This window comes from Schistocerca gregaria, chromosome 3 (genome assembly GCF_023897955.1).
Source record: "Schistocerca gregaria isolate iqSchGreg1 chromosome 3, iqSchGreg1.2, whole genome shotgun sequence".
Taxonomy (NCBI): Eukaryota; Metazoa; Arthropoda; class Insecta; order Orthoptera; family Acrididae; genus Schistocerca; species Schistocerca gregaria.
The window spans coordinates 180,893,501-180,914,759 of NC_064922.1; positions in this window are offsets into that span (position 1 = coordinate 180,893,501).

Sequence of the window (21,259 nt, forward strand, 5' to 3'; positions counted from 1 at the left end):
GCATCCGAGGTACCCATCGTGTACAGATCTTCCAATAGCCAAGCAAAGCAATAATGTGACCCACGCTTTCTTGTGAAATGCCAGTTGTGCTTACAGTTTCTCTCTGAGTGATATGACGATCGTCCTGAATCAATCTGTCAAAATTTTGCTTGTGAAACTCGGTGGTTGCTGTCACAGGACGTCCAACGCTTTGTTTTTCGCGCAGGTCAGATGTTCCCGTCCCAACATCTTTAAACTTACTCGCCCAACGACACACAATCACCATGAACTGCTTTCATTCTCTGATGAATCTCCTTTGGGGTGACACATCCTGCTGTCAGGAATTCAATGACTGCACGTTGCTTAAATCGCATTGACCGACCGTCTGCGCGGTGTTCCATACTTTACACTGTAGCAAAACAACCGTTGAATGCTAAGGCTTTCCGACAACTGGAGCTGTAGAGGAGAGGCTACGGAACAAGCCAGTACCTGCCGCATTCCAATGCTGCCAACTGTTGCAGAGTTACGAAGGTGGAGACATTACTTTTCACTTACCCTCGTACATTCCTATTCGTGCACTTCTTGGTGATCGAGCAGTTGTCATTGTATGAGGTCATGATGGCAGAGGTCACTGCATCTGCTACCTCCTCAAACTCTACTGGTTTCTTTATCGAAGCACTGACTTCTGATAAGCTTGAGTCGTAGACCTCCTATACGCTTCCCAGTCCGTTTTCCTGGGATTCCTATAGGGCATGGTCTGTCTGATGCAAATTTCAAACTCGAACTTAATATACATGTGGTTTGAGGAGGATGTCTCAAAAGCCACTTGTCATTGACATAACTACCCACCAAAGTGCAACCGAAGGTTTATGTCAACTACCTCTTCCCTTCTGATATTCCTAAATGTAGGTTTCTTGTCCCTATTGAGGACCTCTAAGTTACTAGCTAGAAGAAATTCAAGAAGGTTCTCACCTCTACTGTTGGTGCTGCCTCACACTATCCTGTGGGCAGTAGCATTGCATCCAACCAATAGCTGGTCGCCCAGTTGCGCACAGGTTTCCGCCAGTCTCCTCGCCTCCTGGGAAGGAGGGGCACTGTCCTCGTAAGGAAGGTATGTCGAGGCCATTAAAAACTCACTCGTGATATGTTCCTCACGTTGCCGCATTCTGGTGGCTACTAAGTCCCTAGAACAAAAGTCCGCCTCGACGTGAAGGGGATCCCATGTTTTGCATAAATACACGTTCTGGAGTTACTTATATATATGGTCTTAACCCTCAACTGGTCTAGTAGGGGTCTGACACACCCCAGGACATTTTTTACTACACGTACCTCTATATGTAGGCAATAATGGTGCTGGCGGTTTTAATATTCTCTAATGGTATGTAGATGACTCTGCGCGCCATTACATTGAAATCATTCCAAACGGTTTGTCAGTTGGGAGCAGTCCGGGGTGTGTGAGACCCCACCATAGCGTTAACGTTAGTGTTTTTTCCATTAAGGTGAACATTTTCTAGGAAACTTTCTCCCATTTTTTGCTCTAAATCTTTGTAATATTCGCAGGAGTTACGGTTCCATTGCTTGGCGGAAGCGTTTGACAGACAAAGGAATACAGCGTCTACTGGAATACCCAACTCTAAGTGATATCAGTGAGAATGAGTTATCATCTTCCTCGGAAATCGCAGGTGGTGTAGTGGAGCCTGGTGACATATCATCTTCAGATGAAACTGATGTCAGCGAGGAAGAAGAATGTGTGCCGACTTGTGATTCCAACTATTTCGATGGGAAGAATAAATGTTTCAAGTGGAGCAAGAATCCCCCTGCACTTAGTTGTACACGTGCCCATGACATTGTTATCAGATTGCCAGGTGTTCGTGGAGTTGCAAAGGGTGTCCGTGACAATGACTTTTTAGGTACTTGGCAATTATACTTCACTGACACCATGCTACAAATTATTCAAATTACAAATCATTCAAATTACAAAATCCGTCAAATGAGAAGCAGGTATAAGCAACCTCTGTGGGTGGTGCTGATATAATGGAAATCAAAGTAGTGGTAGGACTATTATACCTGGCAGTTGTATTGAAATCAGGAAACGAAGATGTTTCTAGAATTTTTGGTTCAGGTGGTATAGGTAGAGAGATCTTCCGGGCCACTATGAGTGTTAAGAGATTCTTGTTCATTCTTGTAGCCTTGCGCTTTGACTGTGCCCAGACACGAGCAGAGTGAAGTGAAACAGATAAACTTGCATCTGTTCGTGAAATTTGCGATGCACACATCCATAATTGTATTCATTATTTTGCTGTTAGAAGCTTTGTGACTGTTGATGAAATGCTGTTACCATTTCGGGGACGATGTCCTTTTAAAATGTACATGCCTAAAAAACCTAATAAATATGGAATAAAAGTTCTCTGCCTTGCTGATTCCAGGGACTTCTATATGAATAATGCTTTTATTCACATTGCTTCAGAAAGTGAAGTTCCCTGAAACATGTCAGTTGCAACGCAAACAGTGCTGCGATTAATTGAACCCACCAAAGGGACAAATCGGAATGTGACTGTTGACAATCCATTGAAATTTCTGAGAAATCGAAAACACAGACGCTCACCATGCTGGGAACAGTGAGAGCCAACAAACGTGAAATTCCACAAGAATTCAGAGCTAGCAGGCCTAGACAAATTGGATCTATTCTCTTTGGACATTGTGCAGACCTCACGCTTTGTTCATATGTTCCGAAGAAGAACAAAACAGTTATTTTATTGTCTTGCATGCATCATGACCAGAAGATAACAGACTCTGGAAAACCTGAAATGATAACCAACTACAATCAGACAAAGGGTGGGGTGAATACCCATGACCAGCTGTGTGGTACAGACACTACTTCGAGACGCACAAGGAGATGGCCTATGGCTATTTCCTTCGCAATGTTGGACATTGGTGGTGTAAACAGTGCTACAGTGTCATACTGCAAGCCTAATTCAACAGCACAGAAGATGCCAAGAAGGAAATTTTTGACTTCATTAGGCATGGCACTTATCGAAACGCATATGGATAGACGTGAAACCAAATATCTTCCAAGGGAGCTGCTGCAGGTTGTTGCAAAAAATAGAGGTGGAGACGAAGTAGTGGGGAGTCCAGAGCCATGTGTCAGAAAGGGGCGTTGTCAGTTGTGCCCTCGAGAAAAAGACTGAAAGACAAAATTTTCTTTTGTGAAGTGTCATAAGTTGCTTTGAAACACAGTGAACGTATTTGCCCACACTATGCAAAATAACATGGCTTACTTTACGTGCACAATTTATGTAATCACACATAATTTATGTATATACATATAGTTCATGTATTACACATTCACATGTAATAATATGTATCTTATTTGACAAGTAAATGAAATTATTTGTGATAACATCTTATTTTCAATCATTGGGGTTTCTCAAACCCCACTACAGTTTTAATGCAACTTTCTTTTTTCACCGGGGAAGTTAAGGGTTAATTATGATTAAATTCTTGTTGCAATTTGTGAACAACATAAAGATTCTATTAAATAAAAGAAACATAAAATCTCTGCAGGCCACGCAGTCTGTGAAAGCGAAGCATCGGGAGCTAAGCTAGTCCTTCAGTAACCAGAGCTGTCCCGTCTGTAATGTACTCCTTGCTGACGAGACGCTAGACACTGATGTCCCTTCCTTCCACGATGCACTCTTTGTAGTTATTTTCGGTTAGCTCTTCGTACACTCCCGTACACAAGGCGTGTCAAAAGGCACATTCAAACGGGATTCTGTCTGACACGAATACTGACGTGGAATGAACATGGCCTCCTCATAAACGGTGTTCGGTGACATGCCGTTGATGCTTGTGAAACTCGGGACACGGTGCCAATGAAGCAGCTATAGCCCGCTAAAACGAAGGGGAATTAGTAATAGTAGTTTCATTCATCCATAGATCACTCTTATATAGATGTTGGATGTCTTGTCATTACAATTTACCGACAACAAAAATAATAACCTGAACAGCCAAAGAAACTGGTACACCTGCCTAATATCGTGTAGAGCCTTCGCGAGCACGCAGAAGTGCCGCAACACAACGTGACATGGACTCGCCTCATGCCTGAAGTAGTGCTGGAGGGAACTTACTCCATGAATCCTGCAGGGTTGTCCATGAATCCGTAAGAGAACGACGGGCTGCAGATCTGTTCTGGACAGGCAAGGTATCCCAGAAATGACCAATAATGTTCATGTCTGGGGAGTTTGGTGGCCAGCGGGAGTGTTTAATCTCAGAAGAGTGTTCCTGAAGCCACTCTGTAGCGATTCTGGGCGTGTGGGGTCTCGCATTGTCCTGCTGGAATTGCCAAGTCCGCACGAATACACAATGGACATGAATGGGCGCACGTGATCAGACAGGATGCTTACGTATGTGTCACCTGTCAGAGTCGTACCTAGAGGTATCAGGAGTCCCATATCACTCCAACTGCACATGCCTCACACCATTACAGCTTGAACGATTCCCCACTGACATGCACGGTCCATGGATTCAGGAGGTTGCCTCCAAACCCGTACACGTCCATCCTCCCGATGCAGTCTGAAACGAGACTCGCACGACCAAGTAACATGTTTCCGGTCATCAACAGTCCGATGTCGGTGTTGAAAGGCCCAGGTGAGGGCAAAGCTTTGTGTGATGAAGTCATCAAGGGTACACGAACGGGCCTTCGGCTCCGAAAGCCGATATCGATGATCTTTCGTTGAATGGTTCGGGCGCTGACACTTGTTGATATCGCAGCACTGAAATCCGGAGAAATTTGCGAAAGGGTTGCACTTCTGTCACGTTAAACGATTCTCTTCAGTCGTCTTTGGTCCCGTTCTTGCAAGATATTTACGCGGCCGCAGAAAAGTCGGAGATCTGATGTTTTACCAGATTCCTGATATCACGGTACACTCGTGAAATGGTCGTACGGGAAAATCCCCACTTCATTGCTACCTAGCAAATGCTGTGTCCCATCGCTTGTGTGCCGACTATAACACCACGTTCAGACTCGCTTAAATCTTGATAACCTGTCATTGTAGCAGCAGTAGCCGATGTAACAACTGCGCCAGACACTTGTCTTGTACAGGCGTTGCCGGGCGCAGCGCCTTATTATGCCTGTTTACATATCTTTGTATTTGAATACGCATGTCTATAGCAGTTTCTTTGGTGTTTCTGTGTATAATTCATATACACAAGCATTTACGTACTTAACAGTTCCTGACTGAAAAGCATGGCACAAGCAGTGGCCGTGGCCTAATCGTGAGAACCATCCTGGCATTTTCCAGAAGTAATTTAGAAAAACCACCGCAAATCTGAATCAGGACGGCTGGGCGAAGACTGGAGGCTCTGACTGTCCGAAGGCCAGCGTGTCTACCTCATTCGGATTATCCCTAGTGTACGATACTCTTTTGTAAATGAAATGATGGGTGGCCACCACGGGCAAGTCTTTTTATTTGACGCAACTTCAGCGACTTGCGCGTCAATGATGATAAAATGTTGATGAAGACGAACACAAAGCGGGCGGATAAAATATTCAAGAATGTCGGAAATCGAACGATTCCTCCCTCCTCCCCTCACCCCATCAGTCAGCCACAATGACCACACAACTCCGACGGCGGACACTTCATCACAAATAAGTTACTTAATAATGTGAAAGGCTAACATAACACTTTTCATTCATAACTCATGCCCATTCACTGCACGCGCTGTACACACGACGTTTCATAATGTAAAACTACACACATTATCATCTGATGTCAGGACCATACCGATGAGGTCTGCTTTCAATTTCGTGAACCGCTCCTTCCCACTTGCTAACCGAAAAGCTGAGTCAGCGTCCCTCTATGACAAATAGGATGATGAGCTCACAAAGAGGATAGGGTATTAGCGTTATACACTGCATAGCTTTGGAAGTAAGATTTTCCGAAAACGGAAAAAAGAGAAGCAACAATCATAGTGTGAAAGTATGCGAAATGATACATGTTTTATTATCGCTGTTATTATTTATTGTATTAAATTTTATTCCAGGCTCCTACTCCGCTTTATCTAAGTAATCGTTCAATGTATAGAATATATTGCTTAACAAGTAAACAAAGTCCGAACTGGTCTTGAAGGTGCAACGGTACGGACCGGCCGCCGTGTCATCCTTAGGTGTTACCGGATGCGGACACGGATGGGCATGTGGTCAGCACACCGCTTTCCTGGCCGTTGGCAATTTTCGTGACGGGTGTCGCTACTTCTTGATATACCTGGGCATTAAGTCAAACAGAGCTTGGATGGCATATATGCAGCTTCAACACGACACCACAGTTCATCAAGAGTATTGTGACGAGCCATTCGCTCGGCCACCATTGGCCAGACGTTTCCAATTGGTGCGAGATCTGGAGAATGTGCTGGCCAGGGCAGCAGTCGAACGTTTTTTGTTTCCAGAAAGGCCCGTACAGGACCTGCAACATGCTTTCGTGCTTTATTCTGCTGAAATGTAGGGTTTCGTATGGATCGAATGAAGGGTAGACCCACGGGTCGTAACACATCTGAAATGTAGCGTCCACTGTTCAAAGTGCCGCCAGTGCGAACAAGAGGTGACCGAGACGTGTAACCAATGGCACCCTATACCATCACGCCAGGCGGTACGCCAGTATGCCGATAACGAATACACGCTTCCAACGTGCGTTCACTGCGATGTCGGCAAACACGGAGGCGACCATCATGATGCTGTATACAGAACCAGGATTGTCGTTTTCCCATTCGTGCACCCAGGTTCGTCGTTGAGCACACCATCGCAGGCGCTCCTGCCTGTGATGCAGAGTCAAGGGTAACCGCAGCCACGGTCGCCGAGCTGATAGTCCATACTGCTGCAAACGTCATCGAACTGTTTGTGCAGATGGTTCTTGTCTTGCAAACGTCCCCATCTGTTGACTCAGGGATCGAGACGTGGCTGCACGATGCGTTACAGCCATGCGGATAAGATGCCTATCATCTCGACTGCTAGTGATACGAGGCCGTTGGGCTCCAGCACGGCGTTCCGCATTCCGCTCCCGAACCCACCGATTCCATATTCTGCTAACAGTCATTGGATCTCGACCAACGCGAGCACCAATGACACGATAAGATAAACCGTAATTGCAATAGGCTACAATCCGACAATGTCGGAAACGTGATGGTACGCATTTCTCCTCCTTACATGAGGCATCACATAAAGGTTTCGCCAGGCAACGTCGGTCAGCTGCTGTTTGCGTATGAGAAATCGGTTGGAAACTTTCCTCATGTCAGCACGTTGTAGGTGTCGCCACCTGCGCCAACCTTGTGTGAATGCTCTGAAAAATTAATCATTTGCATATCTTCTTCTTGTCGGTTAAATTTCGCGTCTGTAGCACGTCATCTTGTAATTTTAATGGCCAGTAGTGTAGATGGCAGTGACTCCAATCTACCTTCCGTATGTTGCCAAAAATACGTCTTCAGACCCTTTTGTAGATAGAAAACAACTTCTGTAATTTTTCTAAATCTTTTTTTTTCAATTATTTTCAACAATTAGTACACGAGGGCAATCAAATTGTAAATAGTTACGAAAAAACACTTGATCTCTTAGCCAGAAATAATCCTGAGCATCACGACGGATACAGGGATTAGTGAACACACAGTCGTAGCGAGGCTCAGTTCCGTAACAAAGAAAGTCACCAAAACTAAACGCGAAATATATCTATTTATAAAAGGAGCTAAAAATTCGCTTGACGTCTTTCTAAGAGACAGTCTCCAATCACCATGTAAGTGAAGACCATAAGTGGCTTAAGTTCAAAGAAATAGTATCAACAGCACTCAAGAGATTCATACCAAATAAATTAATAAGAGACGGAACTGATCCCCCATGGTACACAAAACACGACAGAAAGCTGCTTCAGGAGCACCGAAAAGAGCACGGATAATTTAGTCGAATTTAAAATCTCCAAGATTGGCGAAGTTTAACTAAGGCTCGAAATCTGGTGCGGATTTCAATGCGAGATGCATTTAATAGTTTCCACAACGAAAGTCTCTCTAGAAATAAGGCGAAAAATCCAAAGAGATTCTGGTCCTATGTTAAGTAAGCCAGCGGAAAGGCTCAGTAAGCACCTTTACTGTGCGGGAGCGCTGCGAAGGAGGAGGGAGAGACAAGGGACAGGAGCAGGTAAAATCGTGGCAAATGTCCGGCGTGGCAAATGTCCGGCATGGCAAATGTCCGCACACCATACTCAACGACGGTGCGTCGTTTCAGGGGTGAGGGATGTGGTATCGATAGCAACGATGCCACGGCGTATTAAAGTTATTAGGTTGTGCTGCGGCTCCTGCTATTTTTCATTCTCACTTGCAGCAGTTGTATGCCAGTATCCCTGGTTGCTCAAATTATCTGGACGATATAGTTGTATCAGGTCGCACCCGTGACGAAAATTTGCAGAATTTTCGTGCCTTATTTACTGTACTTTTGCAGGCAGGACTACAGCGTAACAGAGCCAAGTGCAAATTTTTTCAAACTGAGATTCAGTATTAGGACATATGATTAACGGACAGGGTATCCACTCGTCACTGTCACATCTAGGTGCGATCTGAGACTTCCCAGCACCCAGGGACTTGAAAGAACTTCAGTCTGTGTTGGGCAAATTTACATATTACATTCGGTTTATACCAAATGCAGGAGCATATCCATGCGGGATACAAAAGCATGGCCTTCCATTCCACCACCAGTGTGGTTGACAACTGCTGCAAGGAGACGTGTTTCAGTACGGCCCCCCAACAAATCTCGTACGTACTCAATGTGACAGAGGAACGGAGAGGCCAGTTGCAAGGGCTAGTCAATTGCGCTCTTCGATTCGATTGTCATGAATAGCAATGTAGTCACTGCCAAATCTTCCCCTGAAAAGATTCGTATAGTGAAGGAGTACAGTGTCACAACAATGTCGAATGGTGGTTGTATAGTGTTCAAATATTTGGAGGTCAGTACACCCATGCAACCTTTCGACACCCCGCGTCTGTCGCCTTCACTCACGCTCATAATTAAAGGACCATGCTGATACATGGTGAAACAATGCTTTGGTGGGCGGTTTGAGGGTTTAAATCACCTCGGGGTATGACCATGCTGCCAGCAGTCCACATACGCAGAGGTGTGTTGGTGCATGTCAGAATAAGTTGCAGCGAGTAAGTGTGCACACGTTTTCAGACTTGCTGATGGTGACTGTGTGTTAAAAATGGCTCAAAGAACACATATTGATGACGTTATGAGGGGCAGGATACTGGGGCGACTGCAGGCTGATCAAACACAGCAGGTTGTAGCACAGGTCCTCCGTGTGCCACAGTGTAAGAAGTCCATAATTAAAGAATTTGTTGCTAGCGCACTCAAGTTGATGTAATTTCGATGTATTGCTCACGCGCAGCCTGCGATATGTAAGCTAGAAGAGAATCTGACACCAAAGAGCAGTATTGACTGCAGTAGGAACTGTGTAGCAGTAGGAGTTAGTTGTTGGTAGCGAGCAGTCTGGTCTGGTGTATCGTGTTGGCTGGGCCGGTCGTATGCAGCGATGGCGGAGCCTGAGCGTTGTAGGATAAGGTAAAAGCAGCCTCGCGCATATGTAGTATTGTTACATCAAGTCCCATGCAAATGTTTAAAAAAAATCTGTTAATAATAATCTTTCTCATAAAAAGTAACTTTTGACATTTATCTCAATTTAAAGAATTCACTAATTTCTCCAATCCTTGGCCATCCCGATTATTGAAAAGAAAAGTCAGTTCTTTCCTTTTTTATAAGACAAATCTATCGGCCAGCATTGCACTTAGCTGCGCCATGAAAATTTCTTATAGGAGCAGATATATAAGCGTTATCCGGCGATCTAATTAAGGTAAGATTTTTCAGTTTATTCAGAATGATGTATCAGGGCCATGACGCAGCATTGCTGACGTCCAAAATTTAACAGGTTAAATTGACTGTCAATTATTGAAAGGTTATAGGTTTGTCACATTGTATTACATTTTCACTGTTGGGCAGTTACGCTAAATGAGAATATTAATCAAATTATTCTATTTTGTGGGGAGGTTACAACAGTGATCTCAACATAATGGCAACGATTCCAGCAGACAGGAAACGTGTCCAGGCGATACAGTATGGGACGTCGACAGTGTACAACACCACAAGAAGACTGATATCTCACCATCAGTACCCGGAGGCAGCCACGGAGTTCTGCAGGTCGCCATGCTCGGAAACTTACCACAGCTACTGGAACAGTTGTCTCCGACACACAGTCTACAGACGACTGAACATACATCTACATCTACATGACTACTCTGCAATTCACATTTAAGTGCTTGGCAGAGGGTTCATCGAACCACAATCATACTATCGCTCTACTATTCCACTCCCGAACAGCGAGCTGGAAAAACGAACACCTAAACCTTTCTGTTCCAGCTCTGATTTCTCTTATTTTATTTTGATGATCATTCCTACCTATGTAGGTTGGGCTCAACAAAATATTTTCGCATTCGGAAGAGAAAGTTGGTGACTGAAATTTCGTAAAAAGGTCTCGCCGCGACGAAAAACGTCTATGCTGTAATGACTTCCATCCCAACTCGTGTATCATATCTGCCACACTCTCTCCCCTATAACGGGATAATACAAAACGAGCTGCCCTTTTTTGCACCCTTTCGATGTCCTCCGTCAATCCCACCTGGTAAGGATCCCACACCGCGCAGCAATATTCTAACAGAGGACGAACGAGTGTAGTGTAAGCTGTCTCTTTAGTGGACCTGTTGCATCTTCTAAGTGTCCTGCCAATGAAACGCAACCTTTGGCTCACCTTCCCGACAATATTATCTATGTGGTCCTTCCAACTGAAGTTATTCGTAATTTTAACACCCAGGTACTTAGTTGAATTGACAGCCTTGAGAATTGTACTATTTATCGAGTAATCGAATTCCAACGGATTTCTTTTGGAACTCATGTGGATCATCTCACACTTTTCGTTATTTATCGTCAACTTCCACCTGACACACCATACAGCAATCTTTTCTAAATCGCTTTGCAACTGATACTGGTCTTCGGATGACCTTACTAGACGGTAAATTACAGCATCATCTGCGAACAGTCTAAGAGAACTGCTCAGATTGTCACCCAGGTCATTTATATAGATCAGGAACAGTAGAGGTCCCAGGACGCTTCCCTGGGGAACACCTGATATCACTTCAGTTCTACTCGATGATTTGCCGTCTATTACTACGAACTGCGACCTTCCTGTCAGGAAATCACGAATCCAGTCGCACAACTGAGACGATACCCCATAGCTCCGCAGCTTGATTAGAAGTCGCTTATGAGGAACGGTGTCAAAAGCTTTCCGGAAATCTAGAAATACGGAATGAACTTGAGATCCCCTGTCGATAGCGGCCATTACTTCGTGCGAATAAAGAGCTAGCTGCGTTGCACAAGAGCGATGTTTTCTGAAGCCATGCTGATTACGTGTCAACAGATCGTTCCCTTCGAGGTGATTCATAATGTTTGAATACAGTATATGCTCCAAAACCCTACTGCAAACCGACGTCAATGATATAGGTCTGTAGTTAAATGGATTACTCCTACTACCCTTCTTGAACACTGGTGCGACCTGCACAATTTTCCAATCTGTAGGTACAGATCTATCGGTGAGCGAGCGGTTGTATATGAGTGCTAAGTAGGGAGCTATAGTATCAGCGTAATCTGAAAGGAACCTAATCGGTATACAGTCTGGACCTGAAGACTTGCCCGTATCAAGCGATTTGAGTTGCTTCGCAACCCCTAAGGTATCTACTTCTAAGAAACTCATGCTAGCAGATGTTCGTGTTTCAAATTCTGGAATATTCCATTCGTCTTCCCTGGTGAAGGAATTTCGGAAAACTGCGTTCAATAACTCCGCTTTAGCGGCACAGTCGTCGATAACAGTACCATCGGCACTGCGCAGCGAAGGTATTGACTGCGTCTTGCCGCTTGTGTACTTTACATACGACCTGAATTTCTTCGGATTTTCTACCAAATTTCGAGACAATGTTTCGTTGTGGAACCTATTAAAGGCATCTCGCATCGAAGTACGTGCCAAATTTCGCGCGTCTGTAAATTTTAGCCCATCTTCGGGATTTCGCTTTCTTCTGAATTTCGCATGCTTTTTCCGTTGCCTCTGCAACAGCGTTCGGACCTTTTTTGTGTACCACGGGGGATCCGTTCCATCTCTTACCAATTTATGAGGTATGAATATCTCAATTGCTGTTGCTACTATATCTTTGAATTTGAGCCACATCTCGTCTACATTCGCATAGTCAGTTCGGAAGGAATGGAAGTTGTCTTTTAGGAAAGCTTCTAGTGGCACTTTATCCGCTTTTTTAAATAAAATTATTTTGTGTTTATTTCTGATGGATTTGGAAGAAATGGTATTGAGCCTAGCTACAATGACCTTGTGATCACTAATCCCTGTATCAGTCATGATGATCTCTATCAGCTCTGGATTGTTTGTGGCTAAGAGGTCAAGTGTGTTTTCGCAACCATTTACAATTCGCGTAGGTTCGTGGACTAACTGCTCGATATAATTTTCGGAGAAAGCATTTAGGACAATCTCGAAAGACGTTTTCTGCCTACCACCGGTTTTGAACAAGTATTTTTGCCAACATACCGAGGGTAGGTTGAAGTCCCCACCAACTATAACCGTATGAGTGGGGTATTTATTTGTTACGAGACTCAAACTTTCTCTGAACTGTTCCGCAACTGTATCATCGGAGTCTGGGGGTCGGTAGAAGGAGCCAATTATTAACTTAATTCGGCTGTTAAGTATAACCTCCACCCATACCAATTCGCACGGAGTATCTACTTCGACTTCACTACAAGATAAACCACTACTGACAGACACAAACACTCCACCACCAATTCTGCCTAATCTATCTTTCCTGAACACCGTCTGAGACTTCGTAAAAATTTCTGCAGAACTTATTTCAGGCTTTAGGCAGCTTTCTGTACCTATAACAATATCAGCTTCTGTGCTTTCTATTAGCGCTTGAAGCTCAGGGACTTTTCCAGCGCAACTACAACAATTTACAACTATAATTCCGACTGTTCCTTGATCCAAGCACGTCCTGTAATTGCCAAGCACCCTTTGACATTGCAGCCCATCCCGCACTTTCCCGAGGCCTTCTAACCTAAAAAACCGCCCAGTCCACGCCACACAGCCTCCGCTACCCGTGTAGCCGCCAGCTGAGTGTAGTGAACTCCTGACCTATTCAGCGGAACCCGAAACCCCACCACCCTCTGGCGCAAGTCAAGGAATCTGCAGCCAATACGGTCGCAAAACCGTCTGAGCCTCTGATTCAGACCCTCCACCCGGCTCTGCACCAAAGGTCCGCAGTCGGTTCTGTCAACGATGCTGCAGATGGTGAGCTCTGCCTTCATCTCGTAAGCAAGACCGGCAGCCTTCACCAAATCAGATAGCCGCTGGAATCCAGAGAGAACTTCCTCAGATCCAAAGCGACACACGTCATTAGTGCCGACATGTGCCACCACCTGCAGCTGGCTGCACCCTGTGCTCTTCATGGCATCCGGAAGGACCCTTTCCACATCAGGAATGACTCCTCCCGGAATGCACCCGGAGTGCGCACTGGATTTCTTCCCCTCCTTAGCCGCCGTATCCCTAAGGGGCCCCATTACGCGCCTAACATTGGAGCTCCCAACTAGCAGTAAGTCCACCCTCTGCGATTGCCCGGACCTTGAAGGCTGAGAATGATCCTCTGAAACAGGGCAGGCAGCTGCATCTGGCTCAGCCAGAGACAGTGCCTGAAACCGGTTTGTCAGACGCACCGGGGAGGCTTTCTGATCAGCCTCCGGGGACGCCTTTCGCTGCCTGCCACGCCTTGGAACGACCTCCCAATCAACCACAGGCGAGGGCTCAGCCCCACTGCGGGCAGCAACCGGGGCAACCACAGCTGCAGACCGATCTGGGGACAGACGGGACGAGGTTGACATCACCGTGATACCCAAGTCCGGCTCCCCACAGGGGTGCCCATTGGCAACAGCCTCAAGCTGCGCGACCGAAGTCAGCGCCGATTGCAGCTGTGAGCGAAGGGATGCCAAGTCAGCCCTCATCCGAACACAGCAATCGCAGTCCCTGTGAATTCTGATCGATGTTGAACAACAGTTACCGAAACACGAGTCCGTGCCTAGTTAACGCAAGCGAAACACGAAAAGAATGTATCAACTAACCTGTACAAATGCCTAACGGCTGCGCTACAATCTGCTGAATTTACGATTACAGTAACTAAAACTCTAAATTGCACCTCCTATACGAAACTCACACGCAATTTAAATAAGAATCTACGAAGTAAACACTAAAGTGCGATGCTACAACTGTCAAATACTATAATACTTCCGAAATATATGAATTAAACAATGCAAGTACCCAAAAACACGCAAAGAAATTAATTAAGCTATCTAACAAATAAGTAAGCTAGGGTTATACGACTTGCTGCTGCAGCTGCTTATCCAACGGCGGCAGGGAGCACACATACATGGTTCATTCGCCTGGAGATCTGAAAGGTGCATTCCACTGACTCCTGGCCACAGGAAAGCTCGTAATATCTGGTGTCAAGAACACAGTACACGGTCATTGGAACAGTGGTTTCAGGTTATGTTCACTGACGAGTTCAGGTATAGTCTGAACAGTGATTGTCGCCGGTTTTTCATCTGACGTGAACAAGGAACCAGATACCAGCCCCTTAATGTCGTTGAAAAGGACCTGTATGGAGATCGTGGTATGGTGGTGTCTTTGACAGAGGAACTGTAACACGTCATTTTGCACCAGTGTGTCCGCCTTTTCAGGGATGCAGGCTCCTGATGGATGTTAACACACGGCCCCACCGAGCTGCCATCGTCGAGGAGTACCTGGAAACTAAAGATATCAGTTGAATTGAGTGGCTTGCCTGTTCTCAGACCTAAACGCCATCTAGCACGTCTGGGATGCTCTCGGTCGACATATCGCTGCTCGTCTTCAAACCCCTACGACACTTCAGGAGCTCTGACAGGCACTGGTGCAAGAATGGGAGTCTATACCCCAGCAGCTGCTCGAGCACCTGATCCAGAGTACGCCAACTGGTTGTGGTTGTGCGGCCTGTGTACGTGTGCATGGTGATCATATCCCATATTGATTTGGAAGGGGGGGGGGTACATGAAAAGGAAACAGTGGTGGTTTGTAGCACATTTGTTTCGGGAAGGTTTTCTCAACTTATCACCAATACCGTGGACTTATATATCTTTCCGTGTGTGTTCGCTATGTGCCTATGCTATTAGCGCCAGTTTTGTGTAGTGCCACGTTTGTGGCACCACATTCTGCAATTTATGAGCATGAGTGTAAAAGATGAACACGATCACGCTCGATAAATATCCTGGTTGCATTATGTGTTCCTAACTCTCTTGATATGAGGCTATGTCCAGATACTGTCTAACGTTATGTTTTTAATGGTCCAAGTGTTACTGTGTGGCGAAGCATAATGTTGCATGGGCATACTGGCCCAAATCTTTGGACACTGTAAACTCACCGGTCAACGCGATTGCGACTGTACTCCTTCCCTCTCCCCCACCGTCTCTGTTCCCAGTGCGTCTTTTTCAGGGGTGCATTCGACCGTGAATTCATTGTTATGGATGCCAATGCTCGATCGCATCGAACTGCACAGTTGGAAGAGCTCTTGGAACGAGAGGACATTCGGCGATTGGAGTGGCCTGGGACCCTATTCTGTATCGTTCATACCGATCGGTGTAGTAGGTTAGTCTCGGTAGTGACGTCATTTTCGGTTTTTTATCGAAATATCCGATTCAGTAAACTTCTGAGACTTGCTACCGAACGGTCCTCCCACCGACTTTACGGCAATTGTACCTAGAGGTTGTGGATTTCTGTCTGGCCCTGTCGATCGGTGAGCTGTGGTTTCTGTACACCTATAATTTGTTATTTTAAACATATTTAGCGGTTTTAGCTTTGGATTTAGTGATTGTGTTACTAATAAATCACCAGAGGACGCATCCAGTTGGAAAGTGAGTTCATGATTGACTATTTTCCTTTGTTAGAAATAAAGTTAGGATAGGTTTTTACGTTTTCGGTCAAAGTTCTCTCAAAATACGTGTTATTTTTATACAAACAAGAGTTTAAAGATCATTAAATATCAAGACATCGGTTCTGATAATATATATTACATGAGTGTGAACTGTCGTTACTAGTGCCCTTGTGTACTTTTTCCCACAAATGGGTTATTTAGTAACTATCGAAACGTGTTTTCCACTTTACAGTAACAATGAAAAGCAATTACGCGAAGCCTGATATTAGAAACATTCCATACTATCACGCGTTTATGACTTCCGCAGCACCGTTTGACAACGACGTCAGCCTACGTTGCTCTACACAAAATGACAAGAATTTACCAACGTGCATCTGTTGTTTGCGGCGGCCAAGTATTTGCCGGCACGGTAGCTCATCGTGCTCAGTCAGAGGGAGAGCTGCCCTCTCTAATAAAAAAAACTGAGTTAATGCATCAACAACGAACTGAAAGTGGTGTCTTGCGAAGTCCGCCCCGAACAGATGCAATGAACGAAAGCGAACAAAGTAACACCAAAAACAAAAAAAGTGTTTAGCGCGCGGGAATGTGATACGAAAGGACATAGGTTCACGCATGGGTGAACGAAAAAAATTGTTTTTCCTCTCCATACATTCAACACGTTCTGAGACTTTGTTATTCGTGTAAGTTAAGATTTTTCTGCAATATTCGTTATTACTTACATGTAAGAGCGCACTTCCTCAGTAATGATTTCGTGATTTGTGTGTGTTTAAAATACGAAATATTGTTGGTGATGAAACTCCTGTTAGTGAAACAACCGACAGTGACCTTTATATTTTTTCTTGTCAGAAATAATTCACCATTTTTTCCGAATATGTAGCAATTTCCGAGCGTGCAGCTAGACAGGAACCTAAGAGCACAACTTAAAATACTGGGAATGTAACTACCAGCAGTCATCTTCACAATCTTGCTTGTCACAAGTATTTATCTGTGATCGAATCCTCAACCACAATAGACGCAGATGAAAGATCTATGCTGTAATATCTTTAGACTAGCACCATATACGAAACATTTTCATTCATGAGATGCATGTTATAAACTTCGACGAACCGCAGGATTTCTCGAAAATGCGTTTTTTTTTAAATTTTGTTTTTAAGACCCAAATCGTTGACGTATCATATAGGGAAGTGAGCTTAGAACTTAGAACTACTTAAACCTAACTAACTTAAGGACATCACACACATCCATGCCCGAGGCAGGATTCGAACCTGTGACCGTAGCGGTCGCGCGGTTCCAGACTGTATATCTTCTTATTCTTTGAAACTCTCAGAATCAATTTTTTGGGTGTTTTTATAGTATTAGTACAATGTGGAACTACACACTATTCCTAACTCATTTTTCGAAACGTAAAATCCAAAACCTGATGTCATTGTGAATGAGAATAAGATGACATGATGCGGCAATTAAGACAATCTGCAGAACACAGTCAAATACGCTATCGTTATTATGCATGCAGGGAGACATGCGGTCAGAGAAACTGTAAAAATTTTTATGCATTTCAACTGAGAATCATGGAAATGGATATACTGCGTCTGATATTGTTAAGGAGGAGGCAAGGGCGATGAAAGCGGGCACGTCTGCTCAATGGAATGCGGCGTCACGCGTTATGGCAACGTAAACGCAATTTTCGCTACTTGGAAGAATAGCGCGCCTGTGTCGTCTGCTAACCGCTTTGTGTTTGTGGCGCTGTGCGCGCTGCAGTGCGCATGCGCGGATCTGCGGCCGCTTGCTTTTGATTGGTTTTCGCGACACAAACCGACGACAGCACTTCGGTTCTCTAGATCCGAGCGGTATCGCTACCGAAATGCATACTGAGTAACGCAGGGATTCGAGTACAAGACCGTTCGGTGCTCTTGAGTACCGAAACGATCGGTGCAATGGCAGAAAGATACAGAATAGGCACCCTGGCCGTTTCCCCGACTAGAATCCCATCGAGCACGTGCGGGATTTGTTGGGGAGCCATACTGCAGCACGTCCACATGAACCAATAACCACGCACCAGTTGTCAACCATGCTGGTGGTGGAATGGAAGCCCCTGCCTCAAGGATTTGTTACCAACCTTGTGACCAGCGTTGGAGGACATTGCAGAACATACATTGCAGTAGGTGCTGATCACAAACCACAGTACGAAACATGTCTTGCCTCTTTTAATGTCCAGAGCACCATCGCGAACCGTCGTGAGTTGAGTGTAAGTATTGTCTTTGAATAAAAGTGTCGCTTCCGTTATTCTCATTGAGTATATCTTTCAACAACCTTCTGTACTATACTGCAGCAGTTAGTCCTAGTTTCATCAAGCTATGTTACTTGTTAGTAACACGTCCTGTGGAAGTTGTTTTCGTCCTTAAGTTTTACCAAAATGTATAACGCAGCAGAGAGCAACTAAAAACGTGTGAAAGACACCGCGGAGTCCGTGTATCTTTATTTTAGGTACCTTCTTAGAGTAGAAATTCCACTTCTGCGAGTAAATAAATGGCAACTTGTTTGGCTGCTACACGTGTTCAACTTCTTTTATCCTAGATGAATTTTCAGTTGTCTGTATCATACTCTTCTCCTTTTATTACGTTTATACATTAGATATGAGTTAAAACAATTCTAAAATTGTTTCCATGTCATTATCATTGATTGCTGCTTGGCTCAGGACTTACTCTATACTTTAGTAGTTAGAATACCTTGTGCTTCTTCTCGTGTATGTGCCACAGTATGTTTTCTTTTCTATGTAATCAACGTTTTCTCTTCTTGGCATTTGTGACCACAGTTCACAACTGCAACATCTCCGTAACGCTATCACTGTTACCAAATAACCCTGTGACGAAACGCGCCGCTCTTCTTTGGATCTTCTCTATCTCCTCCGTCAACCCGATCTGGTACGGGTCCCACACTGATGAGCAGTACTCAAGTATAGGTCGAACGAGTGTTTCGTAAGCCACCTCCTTTGTTCATGAACTACATTTCCTAAGGACTCTCCCAATGAATCTCAACCTGGCACCCGCCTTACCAACAATTAATTTTATATGATCATTCCACTTTAAACCGTTCCGAACGCATACTCCCAGATATTTTACAGAAGTAACTGCTACCAGTGTTTGTTCAGCTATAATATAATCATACAATAAAGGATCCTTCTGTGTATTCGCAATACATTTGTCTATGTTAAGGGTCAGTTGTCACTCCCTCCACCAAGTGCCTATCCGCTGCAGATCTTCCTGCATTTCGGTGCAATTTTCTAATGCTGAGAAGCAGCGTATTGCTCTCTCTCTGTCTTTTTCCATTGCCGTTGAGGTAGGTGCTTGATAAGAAAGTCATGTTTCTCTCTCTAACTGTTAATCTGTTCATGTCAGCCAGTCCTGGCGATTCCTATATTGTGTTAAATATTCAGTTTTTGCAGTGCCTGGGCCCTGTTGGCGTCTCACACTCAGAAAGGTGGCTTTACTGTTGATTCCCACTCCACGTTTAGATCTTACCTCCATTGGGCGGTGTATTTCGGAGAAAGCCTTGTTTTCTGTGTTTTCATCACGAAAGAGTCTTCTTGGGCTCTTGCTACAAACGGCATTTCTCCTCTTTCCAGATTTCAATCGTACACTGCTTGACAATTGCTGAGGATAAGAGACATTGTTGGACAGGAATAATCACAGGCCATAATGGGCGTTATGAAACACAATTCTTACGTAATACACGTGCAATAGTATATTTATAATGAAAAATGGTACCGATTTCACCACATGAAATATTAGGGTAACAGACATAAAGATCGACATTGGACTCTCAGTGAGAAATAGCCCCTCCACGGGGCAAATGTATATATCGTACCTATTTCTGATGCTGGCTAACGAACTGTTGAGGAGTTCTTGGAGAATATTGTCCCACTTCTCTCTCAAGGTTGTTTTCAGTTCTGGCGTGGTTCGGGAAGCGGTGAAACACATTTACCAAGGCAACCCCATTTCATACTTTCAATATCTTCACTTTCCAATGTGTCTGACATCTCAGCGGTCCTCTATGGGTGGCATTGTCGTTCATGAATGGAAAGCCAGGACCCATCGCACCCTTAAACAGACTAGAGATAGGCAAATGCGTTCATCCTTGGGAACTAGTTCACTGGAGATCGCTCTTTCTTTACGAACCGTTCGTTTTTTACTCGTTCACCGTTCATTTGTACATGGCATATGGTTCTTATGAAAAACTGAAAATTGGTAGCACAGGTGACTGATGGTGGAAGGTGCCAAGAGGTGGCACTTGACTCCCCTGTGGAATACAGAGTTTTTATTCATCAGAGAACGCACACACACATGTAGAAATAATTTTCGTGATTCTGCAAAACCTCTCGTTTCGCCAACTGTGGCGTTACCTGATCGCAGTGAAATAATTTAAGGTGGTGCACGAAAAATCTGCCCCGAGTACTAGACTGCGCATTGTCGCCCACCAATCGTCATCTACTGTTTCGAAGATGTTGTTTGCATTTACTTATTTGTTATTTCTTTACTGCCTAATTATTACACGTTTGTTCCGCTTGTAGCGGTCAACAAATCGTGCGTAATTAGCTACCCGTATGTACAACTGAAATAATATTCTCTTTACAAAATGTGACACTAGATTATGGAGCGCGGGCTTCATTCGTTTGACAATTAATATGCCGTTTTACTCTGGATTTAAAAAAAGCAAAAAACGGAAAATGGCCATTCGTGTGTGCCGTGCTGACTTCCTTTCATGTGTAATAACAAAAAAAACTTGCTTTTTTTATAAATATGTCATCTGCTGTTTATCGAAATAGTGAAGTAATCTGATATGCTCTTTTTCACCTGAAAAGATTTATGTAATTCTTACTACATTTTTTTGTAATTTACGTAATTATAAAATACATTTTAATTACCGATCTTGGACGCTGATTAGAATACGAAAAGAATCAGAAGTCCAGAGTTCAAAAAAGTTTGAAATAGATGTAGAATGGGCGTGAGTGGCGAACGAAACGAACAACTCGATACTGAGACTACTAGGAGCAGTTGGTAGTGGAACTGAGACGAGTGGCGAAGAAGGACGAGGGAGGCCAAGACCGATGCAGACGGGAACGAAGCCGAGGCTGGAAGGAGACTGGCCGACGTGCCGTTGCGGGAACGAGACCGTTTCCCGTTCCCGGGAACTGTAAGTA